This window comes from Paramisgurnus dabryanus, chromosome 21, assembly GCF_030506205.2.
Source record: "Paramisgurnus dabryanus chromosome 21, PD_genome_1.1, whole genome shotgun sequence".
NCBI classification, from domain to species: domain Eukaryota; kingdom Metazoa; phylum Chordata; class Actinopteri; order Cypriniformes; family Cobitidae; genus Paramisgurnus; species Paramisgurnus dabryanus.
In genome coordinates this window covers 23,556,538-23,578,295 of record NC_133357.1, presented here as the reverse complement: position 1 = coordinate 23,578,295, position 21,758 = coordinate 23,556,538, and the positions used below count along the sequence as shown (strand labels likewise).

The 21,758-nt window shown below is 37.9% G+C and overlaps 1 protein-coding gene and 2 long non-coding RNA genes across 5 annotated transcripts in view; 2 read left to right on the top strand and 1 right to left on the bottom strand.

Moving 5' to 3' along the window:
- The window catches only part of znf512b (zinc finger protein 512B), an 86,313-nt gene that overhangs the window by 19,313 nt on the left and 45,242 nt on the right, over nucleotides 1-21,758 (top strand). The gene's annotated exons all lie outside the window — the stretch shown is intronic.
- Nucleotides 7,377-9,288, top strand: LOC135775811 (uncharacterized). The gene is made up of 5 exons (XR_010543943.2): nucleotides 7,377-8,015; nucleotides 8,530-8,623; nucleotides 8,722-8,854; nucleotides 8,937-9,037; nucleotides 9,148-9,288. It is a non-coding gene; the product is annotated as an uncharacterized lncRNA (long non-coding RNA).
- On the bottom strand, nucleotides 9,152-10,662 carry LOC135775810 (uncharacterized). Its single transcript, XR_010543942.2, has 3 exons — nucleotides 10,213-10,662; nucleotides 9,652-9,788; nucleotides 9,152-9,333 (listed from the first exon to the last, which is right to left on the bottom strand). It is a non-coding gene; the product is annotated as an uncharacterized lncRNA (long non-coding RNA).

Below are 21,758 nucleotides of genomic sequence, written 5' to 3'. Positions count from 1 at the left end.
TAATGACCCGGTTAGTTTACATAAATGCTTAAATGAGTGTAAAATGTTAGTTTCAATCGTCGTTGTTATTGCTTGGATTAATGATGAATGATGTGTATTGATGTCGATAATGTCTTCTCAGTAAATTATGTTAGCACGAGGTCAATACATGTTGCACTGTTGTTGGTCTGTGCCACCGATCTGTGGTCTGTGAGACTGATCTGTGATCTGTGCAAAGACACTGTGTCAGTTGACCAATCAGAGCAGAGTAGGCTACTGAAAGGTGGGGTTTAGGCAGACTGAGTCGTTGAACGGCTTCACACGAATCGTTTGGGGATCTCTGAGAAATGGGGTAATTTTAAATTTATATTTTGAGAAAATTACAGTGTTTTTTGACCTTGCATGCATTTAAACCTGTTGTCCGGGACTTATAAATAGTGATAGGATGCTTAAAATTGTCATCTTACTGGCTCTTTAAAAGGTAACATGATGTAACCTTGCTCTCACTTGAAATGTGTCCCCACATTTAGTCCTTGAATTTGAGGGTATTGGACCTGGAAAGTCCTTGAAAGGTCCTTAAATTGGAGGTTAACTAAGGTGTGGGAACCCTGAGATTTGTGGCTCTTAATTTCTTTGTATTAACTACCCACTTGTAAACTTATATTCACAGTTCTTTTTTATAAATATAGTATTTGTATTAAATCTATATTCACTGAGTTGAATTGAGATTTGAGTATAAAAATCAATCCAAGAATTATAATCGAAAATCGAACATAGAATCGAAATCGAATTGTTTTGCTAACTTGTGAATCGAAATTAGTAAACACTTTAATTGCATCTATATTGCACTAACTGTAGTGCATGCATTTTAACGTGTCACACACACCTACACGAATTAATTTTAAACTGGACATTAGGACGCAACAATCTGCCTTCATTCAGAAAAATAACGCTACAGCAGCATATAAAACCGTCACATGCACTGTTATAATATTTCTGTTTTCATCACGGAACCGAATAACGAAATACATCCATAATGACGTGTTTGTATAGTATAAGTGTGCCATGCATTCAATGGGCTATGTGTGAATAATGTCATGTAAACATCTTACTGCAATTTAGTCCTTACTCTGATATGAAAATTGCATTATTGGTGTGCATATATATGTAGTCAATGTTAACGTTTTTGCTTTTGAGGTTGTAAAATTGCTTTGGTAATGTTTTATAATCATCAAGGCCCAGAGGCCCACCATAGGAAAAAACCAAACACATGTTTACAGCAATTAATAAATGCTTATTTTCTCAATAAATATGGGTTTAAACTACGCAGGACAGCAGGTAACACTCTGTAGTGTACAGTATCATAGCAACGACTTTGTCAGGCAAATATTTATAATTCGTATCTCACAGCATGCCAAAGTCACACATTAGGGTCACTGCCTTCTGACTCTATTGCTGAATGAGTTTTTCAACCTTTTAATGCTTTGTTTTATCATTGTCAACATGTTTACTGACAGAAAAGGCAATGGTGAGGGTGTTTACATGCACAAAATAAGCAGATATCTATCAAAAATTAGCTTAATATAGAAACCAATGCAGAAAACTGCTAGATGGGGTTGAGGTTCAGACTTTAAGGGGAATAGTAAGGAAATGACCTAAATCTCCTAATGATGGCCACCAATGTATCTACAAAGTCATCATTATGCTTTATAAAGCATAGAGCAATCATAAGGAGATTTAGGTTATTTTCCGTACTGGCCCACTTAAACCCCATCGAGCACATTTGGGGTGCACTTGTACATTCAAAGGAAAGCCTTTTGGATTGGGTTGCAGAAGTTATGGGATAACATTTCAGATGAAGGAAATATATTGGCACTATGCCAGAGAGATGCACTGCTGTAATTGCTGCAAATGGTTGGCATACCAAATATTACAGTTAAAAGTAAATAAAATAGTACGACTCACCTCATCTGATTTTTGCTGTGCTCAGAGCAACCATCATTATGAACTGAAATCATGTTTTGGAGGCAAAAAAAGATCAATATTTTCTGATCTGTCAGGTGTTTTAATAATTGTAGCCACCACTGTAATTATAAAAAAAATGTCGATTTGTTTGCAGATGCCTCTTGGTTTTATATTGTGTGATCTAATGCAATGGCATTTTCATATTTGTGCTTGTTTGTTTAGTCATTCCTCTTGCAGATGACAAGAAAGTACACAAACATGGCAATCTTAAACTGTAGTGTTTTTTTAAGATTTCGACTCCTTATACTAGGTATTACTAACCTAATAAAAAGTTCAGCAGCCGTTAATTTTTATTGGTTAGCAGTGTTGCTGCAGCGATGATACTGTCAGGTCACTGGGGACAAGGCGACTCATTTCTGACCCACTGCGTTGTGTCCATCTGTTCCCTGCCTGAGCCCCGCCCCATTCAACACCACTACTGATAGGAGCTGCTGGGTGTGTGAACACAGACAGTTTGTGAGTGTTGGGCTGGTACGTCACCTGAAATGCTACAAATTTAGGGTGGTGGTCTGTATAAATATTCACGATCACATACACGTTAAAGGAATGTTTTACTCTGATAACAAGGTACTGATAACATAGAAAATTTGGCAGAATGCCACACTGCTGCATCGATTTGGTATCATTTTATTAAAATCTGTCCTATCAGCACAAAAAGACTCATTTTAATATTACTTTTTAGCAGCTTCAGATTACACTTATGATTTTGGCTTGAATTCCTGTAGATGAGTGTACAAGGTCAACGTTCTCCTGGAGCACCATCAGCAGCAGTGAAGCATGGGATGCTGGGGCTGCTGTACAGTTTTGGGCTGGTGTCAGCAAATGATAGCTGGAGATTAAGCCTGGAACAAGCTCTGGAAGGCCAATGATGTGCCCACAACTTTATGGAGAGTAGTTTAAAAATCAATTCAGCCCTTAAGGATCAGTTAGGAGACCTTGACTTGAGGGAAATATATCCTGCTGCTTTTTGTTTAAAACACACACATACAGTATACTCACTTTGCTCCTTCATCTCCATATTGCGGCACAAATCTGAATACAATCAGAAATATAGTTTGTTCTGATCTTTTATACGAGCTCATTTTCATTCAGTTGAGTGGCACAGTCTATTTACGTTTCAAAATTGTCTGATTAAAAGAAGCTAATAGAAAAAATTGTGTTTATTGAAATTACTTGATCCATTTATCTTGGGATTATAACTTGGGTTGGGAGAGAGGACAATGGGTCGGCTCTGAGGCAAACAAGTCCACCTCCGCTCGGCTATACCCCTGCCATATGGATTTAGCTGCATAAATGTGAAGTTACCATTCCTGGCCCTCAGTCCCTGCCTTGACAGTTTGCATGCCCCAGAATATAAACTGACCTCGGGAACAGCAGTTTGGTTTCTTCCACAGTTCAGACTTCAGATCTAAGAAGCAGACTCAGGCTTACCAGAGCTGAGCCACTAATAATAGGAAAACTCAGATTTGGAAAACCCTTCTGGAGTCGAGCTATCGGAGAAAAGTCGTACATACATAGTTATGGCCATGTCTATACTATGATGTCCAGCCACAATGGAGTTGGACAAGTGAGGTCGAGCCAAAGAGGACAGTGAGTTGATTCTTCCAAGGTGAACAAGTCCACTTCCGCTTGGCCTTACCTCTGCCATACGGAATACATTACCTGAGGGTGGAGTCGCGACAGGATATCATGCCCTGGAATGTAAACTAAAAAAGGAAAGTGAAAGCCACCCGCCCTGGTGATTGATGTAAGAGATCACTGTAGTGTTGTTCATTCTGACCAACTTATGGTAGATCCTTAACTGTGAGAGGAAGTGTTTCAGTGCTAGAAATAAGTTCCCTCATTTTTAAGCAGTTTATGTGCTGAGAAAGATGAGAAACCCCCACAGGCCACTGCCTGTATGGCCATGAAAGCAATGAGAAGAGGGGTCCATCATGAATATTTGCAATGGCAGCATGCCCCCAGAAAAGTGGGACCCAAAGTTTTTTGAGATCTTTTCCGAGTAAGAAGGGGGGTACGAAGCCCCTAATGTCTTACTCGTATGACTCTTTACTGGTGGTTCAGAGAAAGTCCCCTTCTCCTGAACTATAACTGAAATGGGCTAAAATGTAAAACCAACAAAATCACATTGGCTTTTTTTGAGACTTACAGTCTTAGAATCTGAAAAGCCTAGCCTGAAATCTACATTTCCAATAGACAACTGTGCCTATGTCATGGTTGAATCCCATTCTACCCCCGAGAAAAGTGGTTCTACCAGAAAGACCCCTCATGTAACATTTGATGGCATTTATTTAACAATTTGTAAACAAAGGGATGCAGCTAAGATATAGTTCTTTGGCGTAGACCCCTTTCATAACTCAAAGCCAGAGGGTTGTAGCTTTTCGCTGAACCTGCCTGAGACGAAGGCAGGGGCGGAGCCTATCTCCTGATGCACAGACATGGGCCAAGCTGGTGGTGGTGGGGAGGATGGAGTTGAATGTCATTCTGCACACGCAAAAGAGGTTGAGTAGGGAACTTATATACTCCAAGAGTCAAGTGATGATTGGCTAGATCAAAATGTAATGAATGGCGTGCCATTTAGTCTTCCTAGTACGCAACAGCTTTCAATTCTCTGACATGTAGATGGCACACTCTTATTGAGGTTTAGTCTCAGACCCAGACACCTCATGTGGACTATCACGAGATCTCAATACCAAGTGGCCAACTCGTCAGACTGAACAAGAATCAACCAGTCATCAGTTTAATTAAGTACCCATATGCCATGAGTCACAGAGGAGCCAGAGCCACATCCATGCACTTAAAGGTATGTGGTAATTATCAAGAACCTGATATTGGTATGATTCAACCCTGAAAAACTGTCAGAATCTTGATTTAAAGTATGCATCCTTCAAAATGTCCCAAACCCATGCTCGGCTTGAATTCGAGACAATGACTTTCAACAGTAGCATATTGAACCTGTATATCCGCAGAGTATACTTTAAGGGCCACATAGTTCTAAAATTGGAAAACACCCCCGGTCCTTCTTGTACAATATGGGTATTAGCTATAAAAGCCTGACTCACTCTTGGGAAGGGGTACATATTCTTTGGGCGCTTTGACCAAGCAGGTATTTATTTTGGGTGTACTACTGTGGGCAGTACACTAATCAGGACCTAAAGGAAATACATTTGGCAGTGACTGCCACCTTGCCAAATGATCTAAAAAATGAATCAACCTCTCAATATTTGAATTAGAGCCGGGCTGTCTGGTGCCCTGAAGCAGCATGCTGGCAAGCTAAAGAAAAAGATGACTGAGGTGCCCCTGAGCAAGGCATCTTTTCCGACACTGTGTGTGTTTTTACTACTCACTGGGATGGGTTAAATGCAGTAGTAAATTTCCAAGTATGGGTTACCATACCGTGGCTCTATGTCACTTTAAAACAAAACGTCAGACATTGAGAATGTGCTTTTCATTTTTGAGCTAAGTTTTTAAAAAACAGATTTTATTTTCTAGGGATTAGATTTGTGTACAAAGTCCTCTGTTCAGAAAATTTAAATTAACTTCATTTAACTTCATGCATTTACTACACAGAGCCGTATTTTACAGAGAAGCTTGGCAAAATCGCATACAAACACATACAACGTGATTTTACCAAGCTTCTCTGTGAAATACGGCTCTGTGTAGTAAATGCCTCTCCATCCGAAAGCAGGTGATGGCGATTTACTACTAATCACGAAACCGGCTTCACTGATGAGATACGCATGAGAATTGCAGGCGATTTATTGCCCACCCCTATTCAACAGTTGCTCTGTAGGTCAAGAAAATTTACCAGCCATAAATATTTCTTATTGGCTGTGAAAGGGTGTTTTAGATTATTTATTTCATAAGCATTTTTTTATATAACAAAGGAAATATTCCGCTGCTTCCAGCACAGGTCATAGTGTCACTAAAAGCTTCATATATCAACCCGCCTCATATCTCACCAGAAAATTCCACCCGTTATAAAAACGTCAAAACCATTGAGATTGTGGATCCTCAGATAACTCCAGTTGGAGCTGCGCCTATAAAAGAAAAATTGGGTTCCCATAACTTTTTATAGTATGTTTTCCTCTGAGGTAAATGTTTTTTGATGACATCAGTTGCTTTTTTAGATCAATTTTAATTGTGCTCACATTATCGACAGTACGATTACTTTACAATTTAATACAAGCATTAAATCGCTCTTTATGTACATATGGTTTATTTGCTCACAACAGCCAATATCTAATATGTTTTTGCTGCTTCCCTTAAAAAAATCCATGGATTTAACTGTAGTAAAACATGGTTAATTTGCGTAAAGTTTGACAAGTGTTAATTTTGAGTGCAGCTTATTCATAAGTGTAAATAATATTTGTGCATGTTTCACTTTTTAAAACACTTTGTTGCCATGTCTGTGATCATCAGTTGGAAAACAGCTTCTAGATCTTCGCTATTTTGGATTTGTCTAAAATTAGCTGTGAGTTGTGATGCATTCTGGGAGAGAAAGAGTGAGAAGGAGAAAGAGAAGCGCTGACAGAAAATTTGGTTATATTAAGCACTGGATTCATTTGGATGGGATTAGTTTTTACGGCTTAAGCCATTTAATTTTGCAAACATTTCTACTAGCATGTTTTAGTTTGTAAGGGTAAGTGTCTATTTGTACAAAAGAACAAAGTCTTCTTTAAGGTGCCCTATTGGAAAATCTAGCTGAGACCAGCATAAGCTGGTAGCTGGTTTTAGCTGGTTTAAGGTAGTCCTCCTAGCCTGGCAAAGCTGGTCAAGCTGGTTGGTCAGATGGTCTTCCACCCTGACCTGCAAAGTCAAGCTAGACCATCTTAAAGAGTGACCAAAACATGCAGCTGGGCCAGCTTGCTACACCAGCAATACCAGCTAAAACCAAGCTGGGAGACCAGCTAAAACCAGCTCACCAGCTTATGCTGTCTTGACTGGATTTTCCAATAGGGTGATATGTTTTATACATTTGATTATTTCTGTTTAGCCAAAATACAAACTAATACAACCTAACAATATAATTGTGCAAAGCAAAAAGTCCAATACAGGTGGAGAAAAGCGAGTAAAAACATGCAGGCTGTGAGGGCAGATTAACAAGCGTTTTATCTTTAAAGGAACGGTGAATCAAAAACTCAATTTTAACTTGATAATTTGTTATATAAGAGGTCATCATACTTAAATGAACATCCTGCAAGTTTCAAAACTGAAAACGTACGTGCTACTGAAATATAAGCGTTTTTGGCACCAAGCCAGCTAAACACTCCAGTGTGGAATTCGGAAATCTATGACGTCAAAGTAGAATTGAAGCACCGCCCCATAGCCAAATACAAGGACCACTTTTGTAGCCCCGCCCACAGCTTCGCGTGACACACGTGTGTCTCAACAATAAGTAAACATGTCTTTAAAGATTGCCAAATGTAACCAAAATGACTTTTAAAGAGCACCTATTATGGGATACACGTTTTTAAACATCATTTTGTGTGTAAGTGTGTATTAGTACATGCTAACGATATTCAAAAAGTACATACCTCAAAGAAAACGATGACGCGAGTTATCGTCTCTAACGTTCGAGGACTACAAAAAACACTCGGATTGTAGGCAACAGTTTACTTCCTGGGATTAGTGACGTAGATAAGACCAACATTATCATAGTTCAGCCCTCTCTGCTTTGCTTGGGTACGCCCTCAAAGACGAGGGTGGGGAGCGCCGAGTCAGAAGAGAGCTAAAATGGCGGAGGTTGGGAGTCCCTGCTTTGACTCTGTTTGCAAACTCTTGTTTCATAGTTTAAGCGATTAAATCTCTCGAGTAGACGCTGTCTCTTTAGATGCGAGGGCAAAATAGCACTTTATGGACTCACACAGAGGACATCATGTTTAATACGGTTCCGGAAAAATCCAGTCAGAAGTTGTTCACGGAGTTTTCACAATAACTGCTTCTCATGAACCGAACCTGGACGTCTCCTTCTGAAAGTTGGATTACTGTGCACTTCTGGATCACAGGCTGTAAGTATTCACGTTTATTATTTGCCTTACTGTACATTACGTAACCGGTAACCGGAGATTAACATAATGTGCGTGTAGAGCTAAGCTTGCAAGCGAACTGTTTTGTGTTGTAATACTGTATTTCATAAACAACGTACCATATTTACACACGTGTATGTTGAATTATGCAGACTATCGTTTTTTTATCGATGTTGGTTAAGACATGTTTACAAACTTGCTAAGTTACCAGCTAAACTGTTACCGGTAAAATTTGTTCTCATGATCAAACTCAAGAAACTCTAAGTACAGATGATTTGTTTAAAGTTATATGTATTTTACTGTTGTTTTTACTTGAAGCTTTCTTAGATTTTGAAACGAAGTAAACACGTAATGTGTGTTGCTAATGTTGGGCCATGTAATATGTAATACATTTACGTTTTAATGAATAGTCTAACGATTTATAGTCGTTGTACTCTATTGTTATAATATTTCTTTTTGACTGAATACATGTTTGTTTTATTTGTCTATATCCTAGATTCGCAGCTGGACACATCCTTCTACACTGTATGCAAACATGCAACATCATAACACACAGTACAAGGAGTCAGACTGGCATATGAGGAGCAAAGGTGTTTAACACATATTATGTATTTACCTAGTGAAACCACTACCAGTCTTAAATGTATAACTGATGATGACAAAGTTTTTTTTCTCTGCATAATCATAGGAACCCAGACAGTAGCATCGTTTCACAATGTTTCCATCATCATCATCAGTGGATGCCTTTGCCGTCCGTAGCCTGAGATTTCAGATTTGCAGCAAAAAAAATTGATTTTCTCATTTATTGGAATGCTATGCAGGTATTTAAGTATTTTAGTAACTGTGTTAAATAAAGTAGTATTTACTTTTACAATAAATTTATGCTTGCTTATATTTTTACAGGTTGTACCTTGCAGCCATCCATTACAGTGTCACCAAGCCGAAACAAAAGCAGGAGAGGGAAAGTACAAGGCTATGTTCCCAAAACACACAAATGACATACCGTAAGCAGTAATGTTTTATTTCAAATACATTCATAATTAAAAACTTAATGTATGAAGCAGGGAAATAAATGATCAAAACAAAAGATTTATTGACCGCAATATTTCTACAGTTATGTGGAGGATGTGATCAGGCTTGTGTTTGCTGAGGTATTTGAAGATAAGCTGAAGGAAACCCCGATTCCAATGGACCTGGCATCACAGTTTGAGAGACCTTCAAAGGAGGACGTGATTGCATGCCATCTTCAGTGCAGGGGTCGTCGGAAGCCAACATTCCGATCAGGAAGCTCCAAGCGTATCTGGAGAACAACACACGACAGGATGATAACCCTAAAGTGTCATCTTAGATAGCACCAGCTGACAAAGCTTTGATATGCCATTTATCTGAATAGATAGCTGTAAGAAGTGAATTGAACAATTTTTGAAACAAGAGCACAATATGGTTACTAAAGTATGTTTATTTGTATATTGTTTAACATTTAAATATATATTTGTAATAAATAAACTTTTGACTGACTTTTATATTTTCTTTAAAGTTACATCTTTTGTTCTTTTGGGTACTTTGTTACTATAATGATACTTTAGTGTTATTGGTTTAAAAATGTAATAAAACTTACTCTAGTCCTGCGCCTCAAAGGCTTATAGTCGGTACAATAAATGTTCTGTGTGTAGGGATTTAGACAATTTGTGCAAAACCTGGATGATGAATCACGCAGGTAAGAGGCCCTGGAACCTGTTGCATTCTCCTTAAAACCTAGTAAGTAAAAACATAGCACAGTCTTTCATAATAAAATTTACCATAGTAAAATAATGTAGAACTAACATTCATTTCAATTAATACTTTTTTTGTGCTACATTTGGTGTTTCCATATAGTTTGCACAGTAAAATAGTATGTAAGCAGTATTTTATAATTAAGTTTACTATAGTAAAATAATGTAGAAATTACCAAGTGAAATCGTTTTATAATCATTTCAACAAATACTTTATATGTGCTACATTTGGTGTTTCCATATAGTTTGCACAGTAATACAGTATGTAAGCAGTCTTATAATAAATTTTACTAGAGTAAAATAATGTAGAAATTACCAAGTGAAATCGTTTTATAATCATTTCAACAAATACTTTCTATGTGCTACATTTGGTGTTTCCATATAGTTATGTAGTACGTTATAATTACCTTTTGGATGTCTTTGCAACACATTTTCGTCTTCGTTTAGCATTCTGGCAGAGCTAAGGACACCTAAAAAAGTTAAATCCAATCGCATTCATTGACGGAGATCGTTTATATCGTAACGGCCTTCTGAACTCTCTGGATCGAGCTCGAAGTGGTAAGGCAGTACAGACACCATCGTTTATAGAGAAATATAACGCTTGTTTACGATGCCTCTGAGGCTGTGACTCTCAGTCAGAATCTGTGTCAACCCACGCGTAGTCAGGGGCGTAACCTTTCAAACACAAGCCGAACCCAGCTGACCAATAACAGTTGAGTAGTCATCTGACCAATCCGATTACACTAGACATTTTGGGAGGCGGAGACAGGAACTAAACCGAGCGTTTTCCAGACATGCAGAAATCGGTGAGGTATGTAAGCAATTTATAAGACTCACAATGCATTAGTTCAAGTTTTAATAACATGTATGTACTATGGGATATTGCAATAACGTGCTAACGTGCCAATTTATTAGCATAATTGGTGCTCTTTAAATACATTTTTTCTGATAGACTTTTATTTTGACGCAGTGATCTGTTATGATAGAGTAAACATGAAACTGAGTCTTGGGTTGTGGAAGAACCACGTGGGAACAACACAGAAGCTGAATACTTTAATTCGGAGGCTCGAAAAATAACATTAGGAATGCGTGGATAAAGGTTGTTTTTGAAGAGTTCCAGCTCGCGTGGGGAGTGTTTGATTACATTGTGTACTGTGCGGACACTTGTAAAGAAGCAAGTCGATGCTGGATTTGCAGAGAGACTGTGATTAAAAGCACCACTAATATTGGATCTGATGAAAATGACACAGCAAGTAAGACATTTTACTTTATATAAGTTACTGCGTTTCACTATTGCTTTGTTAGAAGAGATCGCTTGATATGTCCTGTTGTAACATCCTGGTCTAAACACATATGTTTGACTGTTTTAATTTACTAAAAACATTAAACGATTAATAAAGGTACAACACTTAACAATACGATTGTAATTTAACGGTAGAAATATGCAAAGGAAGGACTTATCCTCCGCAATTTAGATTATGATGCCCGCTTACTGTGTTGTATACGGTAATGTAGGCAAGTTGCATTTGAACGGTCAAACACTCAACAAAGCTTTTTTATCATATAACTGTGGTATGTAACATTACGTGTATCTAAGTGCAACCTCACAAGCACAATAGAAATATAAAGTTATTGATAAGAGCTTATCAGCCGCAGTTTATAATCTGATGCACGGTTACTGTGTTGTATACGGTACTTTAGTCACGTCGAGTTTAAAGTTTTGTTTCTACTTTACAATACGTATTGTCATTTATGTGTATCATCTTTAGCACCCAGAATCTTTTGTGGCTCAAACATATATGTGTTCGACTGCTATTTTCACACATTAATGTTTTTATAACATTTCCCCACATGTAGTCACGGGGAATGAAGCTGTCCAATCATAGCAGTGGGTGTTTACGTCCAGGTCTTCAGTGCGGCCCGCCCCTTCAAACGAAGCTTTTCTCCAGAGAGCCACTAATCCATGTTACAAAATAGCCTATTATGTATTGCTTTTGATGTTTTTGAATGTAAAAACCACGCAAACATCATAAGTAGACCTCAGACGACAGTATAAAACAATAAATTCGACAAATTACCGCCCCTTTAAGTCTCCATTGGATTGCTTACACCTGCAGCTCATGTTGTTAAAGAAGCGGCTGTGATTTTTACCTCCATGTTAGTTGAGAAAAGGTCCAGCATAAGCACTGTGATCATCATAACATTACCCTCAAACCGAATTTGTGCTTCACATGTCTGAGGTGTTTGTTTGTTTTGTGTCTTGAACGTAATCTCTCCTGAGAGAGTTCTGTTTCGGGAAGTTGTCATCTGGGAAAAGGTCAGAAATGTTGTTGCTTTTCTGATACAATAAGAGAACATTGGAAATAGGTAATGAGTGTGGTCAATGCATCCAGCTTCTGGATAAGATACACTATCTATACCCATAATGGCTTGAGCTGACCTTTTAAAGTTGTAGACCCCTTGTAGCTTCTGTAGTTATCAGATGATGAAATGTGTTTGGACAGCTTCTGTTTGGACAGTTTTGAAGGATGAGGTGAGGTGTTGGAACATGCAAACGTATGTAGGAATAAAACAAGAATGAAGGTGTGAAGATATTGATATATTGGGAGTCACTCTGTTAGACTAAAAAACAATAAAGGAAATCCACAAATAAGTTGAAATCAAGGCTTTGAACCGGTTCACGGAACGAAAACGAAAACCAGAAACTTTTGATGTTTTGCAAGGAACAGAAACGAAACCAGAAACTTTAAAAAATATATATGTTCCGGAACAAAATTGTTTATTTAAAATAATGGTAACGGGTTAATACCGTTATTTTCTTCATTCTTTAACAAGATTTCTGTGAAATATGATAGGGTGACCATACGTGCCATTCTTTTTTGTGTTCGTCTTCCGAAAGTCGTATTTGTCGACCGCATACGTCATAGAGGATTATTATTATTATTACAGAAAAGCAACCGTTACATTTTAAGGTAAGAATGAAACTACGATTGTATATCTTATGGTTTTAACTGAATGGTGTATGCGGTCAACAAATACGGCTTCCGGAAGACACATCGAAATCCTGGACGGGATGCGTCCGGGAAGAATGGCACGTATGGTCACCTTACAATATGACTCAGTGAAGTTCACTTCCGGTTGTTGTTGACTCATCTGAGAAATGAGAAGCTTGCCAACAGCAAGTAGCCTACTCAAGCCCAAGTCTCTAATGCCTAATCATAAGAGGTAAATATTGTAGACTACCAAGTATCTCAAGATGTTTATATACTAATTATTGGTGTAACAGATCGCAGTTGATCCGTGATCCGTATATATCACGATCAACGGTTCGGCTCGCATGCGATTTGCGGATTATACGCAAATTTAAATAGGGTTGAATATATCCTGTCCAACTTCAATCAAACGTGATTATCCCTATGCCCTTCAAAGATCAGAACTCTTGATGTATAAACTAGAGAGAGAGTTGTGCTACTGTGTCTCATACTGTAGTCCATTAACATACATTTGGTGAATAAAGCACTAAAAACAACTTAATTTTCACTTTATGTGGAGCGACTGTTTATGTTGCATCTTCTTCCCGAAGCACCGTTTGGAATTCATCCTCCGTCTGTGTATGAGCGCGTGTTGAAGTGCACTCAAAAGTGCATACACGGAGAGATGCGTTTCAAATAGCAAGCAAACAATCTTTCTGTTCTTGACAGGACACATACAAACAAAATGATCTCGAAATACCAAAGTATTCTTTTTCTAATAAAACAATTTGTTTAAGTTGTTTGCCAATAAATGACATGGCAGAAATTGTCCTTGTCTTAATTAATGTATAATGCTGAAACAAATGTAGGCATGTCAGAATTACAGTTATGTCGCTTACATAGATTACATGACAAGATAGAGACTTAAGGAAAATTATGTAGACTAATAATTTAAGTTTGATGTCCTAATGATCAGCCTACTTATTTGTATGTCCCACAGCTGAGATGGAACATTATTAACCGGTTCGGGAACTTTATTTTTTCTTTATTTCTTTATTCTTCGGGAACTTTATTTTTCAGGAATGGCAATTTTAGGGTTGAACTGGAAACGTTAAAATACTGTTTCTGATTGGTCCGAACTAATTGGGAAAAAATCTGATTCAAAGCCCTGGTGCAAATACATTTTAATTTTAAAACATGTCATAGTTGTATGCATATATAGATGGCACTGTGTCAAAAAAATTGTCCCAAGCTGTCACTGGAGCATTACCCTTTAACTCATTCCCCGCCAGCATTTTTCACAAAACTTTCACTCGAAATAAATAAACATAGAAATATATCAAATGAACATACCCTCTGTTTTCAAACAAACAAAAACAAAACGGGGGAAATATTGGTATTTTTCTTCATAAATACAAATTTTTTTAACAAAAAGCTGAAATAATTGCATTTTTGAGATCAGATTCAGAACGATTATGAAACCATACACATTGTTTTTTTTTTTTGCTTTGGTTTTTTTATAAATTGAGCAAAATTACAGATCACCATAAAACCTAATCAGGAAGATGTTTTTCATGCAAATGTTTTCTCTTAATTGACAAGATAACTCGTCAATGCCGGGGAATGAGTTAAAAAGGTCCTTATATGTACCATTTAGATAAAGACTACGTTTACACGTGGGCGTCTGTTTTCATAAACAGACATTTCAACCTCTCCGGTTTCAAAAATAACTTTGTGCACACATGTCTGTCAGTTTTCAGAAAAGTGTTCATTGACACGTACCCATGAAGCTCGAGCCCACATAAGCCAATCAGAATCCAGAAAACGGCAACAAATCACTTCCTGTTTCTCTTTTGAACAAAGTTGCACTTTTGACGTAAGTGCGAGCCCTGGCGCATACTTTGAAGTTGGCTGCCTAAACATCCGTTTGTCACAGTTTACATGCAGCCGTGCAACCGAAGATTTTCCAAATCTCCACTCTGGCCGGAGTTTTTAGAAAGAATCGGACTCAGAGGCAAATTCTCCGTTTGCGTGTAAACGAAGGGCGCAAACGAAGGGAAATGTCTCTGTTTTTCAAAATAACCCTGTACGTGTAGACGGCCTAAGATACAGTATGTATGTATTTGGTACCAATATGTACCTCTAAAGCACTAATATGAATTTCATTTGAGAGCTTTTTAACTCTTTCCCCGCCATTGACGAGATATCTCGTCAATTAAGAGAAAACGCTTCCCCGCCAATGACGAGATTTTTCGTCTTTCCGCAATACCGCTATTATCCACCAGGTGGCGCAACTTTTTAAAACCGGAAGTATTGCCCTATGGCAAGCGGCTGCATGTCCGTGTCTGTTTTAAAGATCGCTCTGAATGGGATCTCTATGAAAAGTCCGTCACAAATATTGAATTATTTCTGCTTTTTGCTCAAAATATGGTGTTTTTGCAAAAACCTACCCATATTCAAAAGCTGATTGCAAAAGAACCACTAAAGGTAGGATGAAACGGTTTTTTTTTGTTTGAAAGCAGAGGGTTTGTTCTTTCATTTGGTATATTGTATGTTTATATATTTAAAGAAGAACATTTTCTGGAAGGCATTAAACTTTGGTGAAAATCATGAAAAACGCTGGCGCTGCCTGGCAACTTTTTTTAAAAACGCTGGCGGTGAAAGAGTTAAACAGTGTGAGTCCCAAAAAATAGTTTTCAGTACAGGTAATGGCCATGTGTGGACATCTTGGCATGGTTGGGGGGACAGGTCCCCCTATAGGGTTGCCCCCCCTAAATACAGTATATCATTTAAAACCACGTGTATTATATGCATTATGCATTTTATGTAGCATTTTTGACAGTATAACGAAAATGTGACCTATGTGAAATTGATATTAAAGACATCAAGATTTTTTTACAGAATGTTTTTTGAATTATGTAGGATGATGTTATGTAGAAAACAGACTTTAATTATAAGTAATAATAAAGAAGGTGAGAAGGAGTGTCGATCGAGACTCAAACCTGCATCTGCTGCATGATGGCTGCAACCAGAAAGATTTGTTTTAGCAGTCACTGCAAGTTCATAACATGAGAAATGTTTCTCTGAAGAGATACGAATCGAGAAGCTGCAATTTGGCGTGCTCTTAAAGGAATGTACAGCAAACGCTGATGGCTGGCACAGACAGAGTAGCGCAATCTTTATCGTGTTCGGACGTCACCCCTTAAGGTCTTCAGTGAGTACTGTAAATGTGAATGGTGGAGGAGGATAGAGAAGGTGGACAGCAGTTTGTCTGGGTTAAAATTTGTTGATTCTGGAATGGAAATACAATATCTTGTCTGATTAGATGTCAGGGGAGCATTCACAGAGAAAGGTGTGTAAGCTCTTGTGGTTGTTGAGGGAATTGGATTCCTTCATCTCGTTTCTGCAGCACAGTTTTGTTTCTGCAGAGAGAAGTGGAAAGCCATAGGATGGACAGAAAGGGGCGGCGGCTTTGAGCTAATGACTAATTAGTGTCACATGAAGTAAAATGACTGTGTGAAACTGATAGAGCATTAAAACATCCAAAAAAAAAAAAACGTAAGTCCTTGAACATCACAATATGCTAATACTAAAAATGTTGAAATACACATTTGACAGGTTTAAAACAAAAACAAATGCGGATTTCTTGCAGAATGATGAAATACAGATTGTTGAATGTGAAACCACACAGACTTATTGTTTAACGAATACCTTATGAATGTATTATGAACACCAACTGAATGCTAGGGGTGTAAATCAGTTCATCAGAATAAGACCTAATATGGTTTGTCTTAGACAGCACAATATTTTTATATATTGCATCTGACAAGTGACAGTTGTCTATGTTTGTTTGTTTTTTGATGCTACTAGTAGACTCTAAAAACAAATGGTGCTATATAGCACCAAAAGTGGTTCTTTGGTTGTAATCATAGAAGAACCGTTTTTAGTGCCATATAGCATATAGGTGAAGCACCTGTGTAGAACCATATGGGGGCCATATACTATAGCACCACTATAGCAACAAATATGGTTCTACATGGCACTATGTGGTTCTACACAAGTGCTTCACAGGTGCTTCACCGGTGCTATATGGCACTAAAAACGGTTCTTCTATGATTACGAGCAAAGAACCACTTTTGGTGCTATATAGCACCATTTTTTTTAGAGTGTATTGCTTTGCTGTTACATTGCGATCTTTTGCAAGAGTTTAAAAAGAATGCATGCTTTATTGCTTTGGCAGAAATTTGTAGACAGACATTGCGTCGAATAGAATAGAATAAAATATGGAATAGACCAGACTAGTCTAGACTAAAATAGAATAGGATAGGACATTGAGGCGTGGTTTCCCGGATAGGGATTATTTTAAGACAGGACTAGACCTTAGTTTCATTAGGAAATATAACTAGTTTTAACAAAGATGCCTTACTAAAAACATTACTTGTGTGCATTTTGAGGCACTGATGCATTTTAAGTTTTTTTTCAGTTTGGACAGCTTTTGCATTTATTTTAGTTTAGGACTAGTGTAATCCCTGTCCCTGGAAATCACCCCAATAACATGTGGTATAGACTAGACTAGGACAGCAAAGCATAGCATACACTGGACTTGACTAGAATAGAAAAACATTAAATTGAAGAGACAGACTAGACTAGATTAGGCTTGGCTAAACTAGAATAACATATGGACTACACTAGACTAGACTAAGGTAGAATGGAATGGAATGTGTTGTGAGCATCAAAATCGCTATTTTTTCAACACTAAGAAGGCTCGAAGTTTGCTCGAAGTATCACCTGTGTCTCTACACATGAACGCGAGCATTCATACACCGACGGCGGTGTCAGCCATGCAAGGCGCCAGCCAGCTCGTCGTGTATATGATATAAATTATATGTAAATATACAAATGTTATACACATGCAAATATTTCTTCAATATTTACATGCATGTGTGTGCATTTATTTATACATCATTATTATACACATTACACACACATTTAATATGCAAACAAAAACTTTTATTCTGCAAATGATTAGTTGCGACTAATCGTTAGGCAGCTGTAAATGGAATGGACTGGACTAGAATAACATATGGATAGGACAGCATAGCATAGACTGTACTTGACTTGACTTGAATAGAGTAACATTGAATTGATAAAACAGACTAGACTAGACCAGACTAAATTAGATTAACATAGGGACAGCACAGCATAGACTTGACTTGACTAGAATAGAATAACAAATTGAATTGTTAAAACAGACTAGTCTAGACTGGAATAATATATAGACTAGACGAGAATAGCATAACATAGACTGGACTTGACTTGAATAATATATTAGCCTTTTAGAAATATTTGTATATACGTAAAGATTTTTTGTCTATTGCATCGATACATCAAATTGTTCGTTATTTGATCAATGTATCGATCTAACATTGTGTTAATACACCCCTACTGAATATCATAGGTAATGAAAAGTGAATGAAGAAAACGGGAGAAAGACCCACGAGAGAAGTCTTAAGAATGAAGTTAGACGACCGAGGGAAAATAAGAGGGTCAGTGAGTGTATGTGTGTGTTGCAGGGAGAAAGGAGAGTGCCTGGGTTATTTGAGAACATTATGCAGTTGGCAACACTCCGTTCTTGCTCTACCCTATCTCTCTCTCCCCCCCCTCTCTCTCTCTCTCTCTCTCTCTCTTTCTCTGTCTCTCTCTCTCTCCTGCCCCAGTGAGGATGAAAACGAATAGCACGCAGCTGCAGCCACAGAGACAGCTGGGAGGGTCTCACTTTCTTAAAAATTACAGCATACTGTGTGTGTGTGTGCTCATGAGATTTTACCATTTAATAATTGCATACTATTTCTTTCTACAATAGTTGTTCTTGTGTCGTGGGGGAATGTGTGTGTCTTGAGGTTGTGGGAGGGGGTTCTTGTGTTTTGAGGGGTGTTTGTAGAGAACAGAGACTGGTTTATTTGAGCATAACAATGACTGTTTGTGTGTGCGTTTGAAGAGTTTGCACAGTTGGTATGTCGTACTGCGTAAGAGAACATAAGGGGCTTACAGACAATATTGATAACAGACAGATTGTGAAGATTCTCTAGAAAATATTAAGGTGTGACAGCTGGTTCCTGTGCAGTCGCTAAGGTGTTCTGAATATGTTACGAAGTTGTTAGGAAGTTGATGGAGTGTTCTAAGTGGTTGCTAGGGCATTATTAAGTGGTTGCTAAGGTGCAAAAAGTCAATAGAGTTCACAGCCCTGTGTGATGTTTTTGCCCTATAGTAGGTTTGGTAGTCAAGTGTATTGATGACAGAGATGCTCACAAGTCTCTGAGCTCGAGTCCAAGTCAAGTCTGAAGTCTCTGGGCTCGAGTCCAAGTCAAGTCTCGTTGTAACAAATAAAACTCTAATGACAAATAAAGAAATTACAAACAGTTATAAAAAAGAACAAAGTTGCACATTAAGTAAGGTCTAAAATTAGCATTAGGTACAGAAATTAAATTAAATGGGTAATAACACTGTCTTTATTGTACAAATTAAATATTATTATGATTATTTTTAGAGCTACAGAAGTGATTTTCTCTTTGTCTTGGGTTGTTTGATTAACATAAATGACAGAGACTTAAAGGAGTAGTCCACTTTAAAGATGGGGTCTATTGACTTTTTATAGTAGGAAAAAAAATACTATGGTAAGTCAATGGGCCCCATCTATAAAGTGGACTACTCCTTTAAGTAGGTTAATTGAGGTTACTGTCTCTTTAAGAAAATATAAGCACAGACTGGTTTCTGACTGGTTTCTTAAGATATAAACAAATGTTTTTATTAGTAAAAGAATACTGTGAGATCATTTTGTGTGTATGTGCCCTGTCAAGAAAAGAAAGATTTTATGTTGGCTTAACTTTTAAAACACTTCTCTCTGTATGTGCACTGCTGAGGGCACTTAAACGCGTGCTCACACACAGGCGGAGGGCGAATTCCAAACAGCGCTTCAGGAAGAAGATGCAGCAGTCGCTTCACATAAAAACGTTACTGTGTTTTTCATTGCTCTATTCAGCAAATGTATGTTAATGGACTATAGTATGACACAAAGTAGACCGGACACATTTAACCGCATGTGCGTACAGAAATCTGCTCACTTGAGCGCCTTTTTGCGGTTTAATTGTTTAACCATTTAAACATTTGCAAGCCTCAGAAACACTTTAATGATAAACTTACCCTATTTAAATTGCAAATTAATCCGCGAATCGCATGCGAGTCGAACCGCGGATCCGTCACAGCACTACCCAAAGCTTCAGATGAATGGCACAGCAGCGGCTGGTGCAGTCGACATATGTGTTCGCCGCCGCGCACCCGGAGCAGATACGTCACGTGTTACGTAGTGGGCGGGTTGTAGGTAACGGAGGGAGGGGTATGACAGCGAGCTCATCAGACGTTTCCTAAAAATAAACATTGTTCACGAGTCGCCGTGTGTGCGACTTAAGTCGCACTCGAGTTTGAGTCTCAAACTCGAGTCCCCATCTCTGATTGATGAATATCATGTGACCTTTTACGTCATTCCAGTTGCCTGCCACCATCTTGAGTACCTACCGAGTACCAGTAGGCTACTGACAAGCATTGGCTAGCTTGCTACGATTTACGGATTATCTTTTACTGTCTATGATTTTTACGGATATGGGAAATGGCTACGAAAGACAACTGTCATGAAAAGAAACACTTCTTTAAAAAAATATCTTGGTTAGGGTGTGATGCCTACTCGATCCCTGATGCGTTCTTCCAGCCGCTGTCCGCTGCTACCGAACTACCACTATTTTACAACACTAAGAAGGCTCGACACAACATTAAACTTTGCTTGAAGTATCACCTGGATCTCTAAACATGAACGCGAGCATTGAAAACATTGTTTGTGTACACAGAGTTTACTAAAAAGAAAGGTTTTGAACAAGTGACTTTGGCTGTTTTGGTGTCCACTCGTCATCTTTGCCAGACGTAAATTATCGATTTCCGAATGCGAATGAATGAATCTCATATGAGGCTCCTTTTTCAACTAGAAGGTCAATATTGTTTTTCACTTGCGGGAAAACAACAAATTATCTGTGCATTTATATGTAACTATGCTTTAGGAGCTATCCATCTTTACTCTCCTCCCTCCTCACGTCGCATTTGGAGATCGATAAATCTTGACTGGGAAGATGGCGGCGAGCGTAAGCCAAAACAAACAAAGTCAGTTGTTCAAAACCTTCTTTTTAGTCAACTCTGTGTTCACAAACAATGTTCTCAATGCTCGAGTTCACGTGTTAGGACACAGGTGATACATCGAGCAAAGTATCATGTTGTGTCAAGCCTTCTTAGTGTTGTAAAAATAGCCATTTTGATGCTCACAACATATTGAATGCATAGCTTCTAGTTCTTTTGCGACCACTTCAGGTACTCAAAATGGCGGAAGACAAGTTTGAGATGTGAGTGACATCAGCTGATATTCATGAATAGGTTGGTTTAGCTACACTTGTGACCCTTTGTCCCATTGTCTGTGAAAACCCATCAGAATTTTTGTTTTGCGATTTATTGATTGCTACATAAATCATCCTACATAATGTAAAGAACATTGTGTGAAAATATAACCTTGATATCTTTAATATTGACTGAAATCAATGTGAAATCAAACTATGATGCTTCTAACTATGATTACAGACTTTTACAGGCAGGGTCGCATTGTATTGTCTGCCAGGTAAAAATATTAAGTTGCTTTTAAAGTAATATTAAAGCTGCAATCCATAAGTTTTTGGAATAAAAATGAACAAAACTCAGTTATTGATTGAAAACCAACCTTATCTTATAATAGTACGTTTATAATAACGATTTATAAGTTGAGCTGTCAGGTCACATTTTGTAGGATCAACCCACTATATATGCAATTTTAAGTTTCAAACAGAGATGGCGATAGAGAGGCAAAAGTTACAGAATGCAGCTTTAATGAAGCATAACGTTTATGGTTATGA